Raw genomic sequence first — 4,653 nt, 5'->3', positions numbered from 1 at the left:
GAAGCTGTCTTACCAGACAGGGCATCTCAAGAGTCAGAGATAGCAGTTAGGCACTTATTATCAGAGCAATCTCACACAGAAAGAAAAACTATTTTACTGCCAGTAGGGCTCCCATCACTAATTATTTATGTTACAGCCAAGGATTGTTAGAATAAGACCTTCAGCTACTTGCCTCAGACAGACCCTCAGAGTTTATCTTGGAGCTGCCAGGACAACCTAACCCAAGAAGAAAGACACCACTGCTCCTCCGCCTTGCATCTGGCTGTTTGATTTTACTGACCTTGATATAGCCATCTCCTGCCTATGTGAATTTTGTAGTTTGCTCTGTTTTCTGTATACTTTATAAGCCTGATTTCTACTCTGTACAAATTGCATTCAGTTACAGCACTCCCTTGTGTCTGTTTCTGTCATTTCTTCGCCAACGCCTTGTCTACCTGACTAGGACCCTGTTCCCCTCAGGTTGAGAGAGGCCCAGACTGGCTGGCCCGTGGCAGCAAAGAATCAGCAAAACCAAAAGCTGGTTCTTTTATATAGTAGGGGGAAACAGGAGAGAATCCCTGAGAACCAGCAGAAAGAATGGAAAAGGAACCTCAGGAGGTGGGAGGAGGGGGAACCCTCTAGAAAGTGCCAGAGACTGGGGAGCTTCGAGACTATCAGGACTCAAAAGCAGGGACCTTAGATGAAATGCCCAACAGTGGGGAGAGGTACCTTGTAGAGTCCACCTCCAGTAGAAATACAGGGCATCAAGTAGAGGGATGACATTGCCATCCCACAGTCAAAAACTCTGACCCAGAATTGTCCCTATCTAAAAGAACTGAAGGGACAAAATGGAGAAGAGACTGAGGGAAAGGAGGTCCAGTAACCCGCCCAACTTGGGATCCATCTCAAGGAGAGACTCCAAAACCTGACACTATTACTGATGCTATGCTGTGCTTAAAGACAGGAGCCTAGTATAACTGCCCTCTGAGAGGCCCAACAATCAGCTGACTGAGACAGACATGGATATTTACACCCAACCAATGGACTGAAGCTGGGGACCCCTATGGTGGAATTAGGGAAAGGCTAGAAGAAGCTGAGTAGGAGGGCAACCCTGCTGCTGGAAGACCAGCAGTCTCAACTAACTAGGACCCATGAGATCTCTCAGACACTGAGACACCAACCAGGCAGCATACACTAGCTGGTCTGAGGAGGCCACAGTAGAGGACTGCCTGATCTTGCCTTAGTGGGAGAAGTGTCTAACCCTAGAGAGAGTTGAGGTCCCAGGGAGTGGGCAGGCCTGGTGGGGGATAGGGGGTAGGGACATCCTCTTGGAGATGGGGGTGGGGGTGGGGAGTGGGGGGGTGGAGTAATGGGATGAGGAATTGTGGGAGGGTGGACCAGGAGGAGGGTAACAACTGGATTGTAAAAAAAAATATAAAAGTAAAAAAAGGAGGGAGGGTGCTAGTATTCTTTCTGTCCCTGACTTGTCTGTGGCCTTGAGCCAGCTGCTGGACCTCCCTCAGCCTATTTCTACATCTGAAATATCAGGAGATCAGGGAGGAGAGAGACCCCAACATCCAATGATTCTCCCCAGAGGATGCTCACCCTCTTCTGCAGCAGAAAAGCTTTGGGCAAATCAGAGGAAAGTGAGACACTGGTCACAGATGAACCCCTTTCCACATCTTCTGTCTTCTCCCACTGCCCTCCCCGCCCTACTGTCAGGAGCTTGCAGCACTGGCTCACTTGCCAAACGTGTTGCCATGACAACGGGTTACAAATAACTCAGATGCCTGCAAAGATTTTAACCCAAGAGCTGCTGGGCCAAGGGCTTCTTGTTCCTTTCCCAGACCAGACTAAGAGAACAGTGCCACAAATTCTTTAGGATCAACTCTCTTCCCCGCTGACAGGCCTGCCAAGGTTCCTCAGTGTCACAAGAATAGGACCTGGCAATCCAGGGCCTCTGAAAACCTGATTCAAATCTTTCCAATCTTATTTTCCACTCGCCCCCATTAAGAAGTGATCGCTCCTATTTTTGACACCTGCTGTCTGACACGCCCGGTGTTGGATGCTTTATATGCAATATCTATGAAAATCTCCCCCAGACTTCTATTAGGTAGAAGGTATTGTCCCACCTGAGACTATATGCTGTCTGAGACATTTATAGTAAGGATTGAGGTTCATGGATATAAGGAATTCAAACTCAAATCCCCAAGAGTCCCAAACCCAGGCATTTTGTCTTGCCCATGGTTCACAAATGTAGGTCTTCATAATTTGTATATCCAAATAAAACTATGGGCAGGTAAAACTCTATATTCTAACATTTAATTAACAAGGTAGAAATACAGCTGGGCAGAGCGACACACATCTGTAATCCCAGCTACTCAGGAGGCTGAGACAGAAAGATCAAGTGCCAGCCTAGATAATTTAGTGATATTCTGCCTCAAAAAATGCATTGGGCCAGGCAGTGGTGGCACATGCCTTTAATCCCAGTACTTGGGAGGTAGAGGCAGGTGGATTTCTAAGTTCGAGGCCAGCCTGGTCTATAGAGAGAGTTCCAGGACAGCCAGGGCTATACAGAGAAACCCTGTCTTGAAAAACAGAAAAAAAAAAACTTAAAATAAAAAAATGCATTGGGCATAGTGGCAAATGCCTTTAATCCTAGCTTTCTGGAGGTAAAGTCAGAGGCAGGTGGATCTCTGAGAGTTTGAGGCTAGCTTGGTCTGCACAGCGATTTCTATGTTGCCATAGCTATATAGTGAGACCCAATATCAAACAAAAAATATACTTGAAAACTGAATTCAAGAATACATTAAAAACATTCATCATGATCAAATTGGCTTCATTCCATACATGCAGAAATGGTTCAATATATACATAACAATAAATATAATTAACCACATAACTGGACTAAAAGAGAAATCTCATGATCATCTCAATAGATAAGAAAAGTCCTTTGACAAAATCCACTCCACTCATGATAAAAGACTCCAAAACAGGCTGGAGAGGTTGCTCAGTAGTTTAAAGCACTTGTTGCTTTTACAGAGAACCCGAGTTAGGTTCCCAGAACCTATATGGTATCTCACAATAATCTATAACTCCAATTTCATGGGATTTTTATACTTTCTTCTGACCTCTATGGGTACCAAGCATGCAGATGGTAAACGTACAGACACAAAGGCAAGATATACCTCTGCATAAAATAAAATACACAAATCTTAAAAAAAACCTTAAGATCCCAGAACACTAAAGATGGGGAAACATGTCATTAAAACCTATGTAGACAAATTTGTAGTAAACATCTTAATAACTGGAGGAAAACTCAAAGCATCTCCATTAAGATCAGGAACAAGACAAAAGAAGGAATGCTTCTAAACTCTTCTAAAGAACCTAGCATTTAGCCGGGCAGTGGTGGTGCACGCCTTTAATCCCAGCACTTGGGAGGCAGAGGCAGAGGCAGAGGCAGGCAGATTTCTGAGTTCAGCCCGGTCTACAGAGTGAGTTCCAGGACAGCCAGGGCAGTACAGAGAAACCCTGTCTCAAAAAAAACAAAAAACAAAACAAAACAAAGAACCTAGCATTCCTATTTGATATAGTGCTTAAAGTTGTAGTTAGAGCCATCAGAGGAGAAGGGGAGGGGGAATAGAGAGGAAGGGTTTCTGTGAGGGGCCTCTGTGAGGGAGGGCAGCATTTGGGATGTAAATAAGTAAATATTAATTTAAAAAGAAAGTGGTGAAATTAAAAAGGGATATAAATAGGAAATGAAGAAGTCAAGGTAACTTCATTTGCAGTTGATACACTTCTACATGTATAAGAGAAGACTCCACAAGAGTCTTCTAGAACTGATAAGCTCTTGTAGCAAAATGGTATGACATGAAATTAATACACCCAAATCAGTAGCTTTCCTGTATATCGATTACAAACATACTGAAAAAGAAATTAAACAGTGATATTTACAGTAGACAGACACACACACACATACACAGGCACGCGCGTACATGCGCACACACACAAATACATACACACATACACACACAATACCTGGGAAGAAACATAACAAGGAAGTGAAAGATTTCTATAATAAAAACCTTAAAACAGTAAAGAAGTTGAGAAAGACACTAGAAAATGGAAAGCGCACCCCCATGCTCATGATCAAAGTGAATGCAAACATTGTCATCCTACCAAAAGCAATTTATGATTCAATATTATCCTAATCAAAATTCTAGTAATGATTCTTCAGAGAAATTAAGAATTCAAAATTTTATATTGATGCACAATATGGGCTTTTGGGTAGACCTGGGTTTGTTTGTTTGTTTGTTTGTTTTGGTTCGGCTTTTTTTGTTTTCCTCTTCAGTTGAAAGGATTCCTTTGAGCATTTCCTGCAGAGGCAGTTTAGTAGTCACAGATTTACTTTTTGTTTAAATTATGACAGTAAGCTTTGGTAGGTATAATAATTTGAAATACATAATCCCAAGGCCTTCTGCCTTTAAAATTTTTCAGTTGAGTAATGTACTAGCTGGTTTTGTGTGTCAACTTGACACAGGCTGGAGTTATCACAGAGAAGGGAGCTTCAGTTGGGGAACTGCCTCCATGAGATCTAGCTGTGGGCCATTTTCTCAATTAGTGATCAAGGGGGTCGGGCCCCTTGTGGGTGGTGCCATCCCTGGGCTGGAAGTC

At 43.3% G+C, this 4,653-nt stretch overlaps 1 protein-coding gene across 1 annotated transcript in view; it reads right to left on the bottom strand.

The window, feature by feature from the left end:
- Positions 1 to 1,603, bottom strand: part of Huwe1 (HECT, UBA and WWE domain containing E3 ubiquitin protein ligase 1) — a 200,895-nt gene extending 199,292 nt beyond the window's left edge. The window contains exon 1 of the mRNA XM_031369185.1: positions 1,585 to 1,603. The gene's annotated coding sequence lies outside the window, so the exon portion shown is untranslated. The remainder of the gene's footprint in view (positions 1 to 1,584) is intronic.
- Between the last annotated feature and the right edge of the window lie 3,050 nt (positions 1,604 to 4,653).

The sequence above is a fragment of the Mastomys coucha genome, chromosome X (assembly GCF_008632895.1).
Source record: "Mastomys coucha isolate ucsf_1 chromosome X, UCSF_Mcou_1, whole genome shotgun sequence".
Lineage (NCBI taxonomy): Eukaryota > Metazoa > Chordata > Mammalia > Rodentia > Muridae > Mastomys > Mastomys coucha.
Note: the sequence above shows the minus strand (reverse complement) of the source record. Positions and strands in the feature narration are given on the sequence as shown.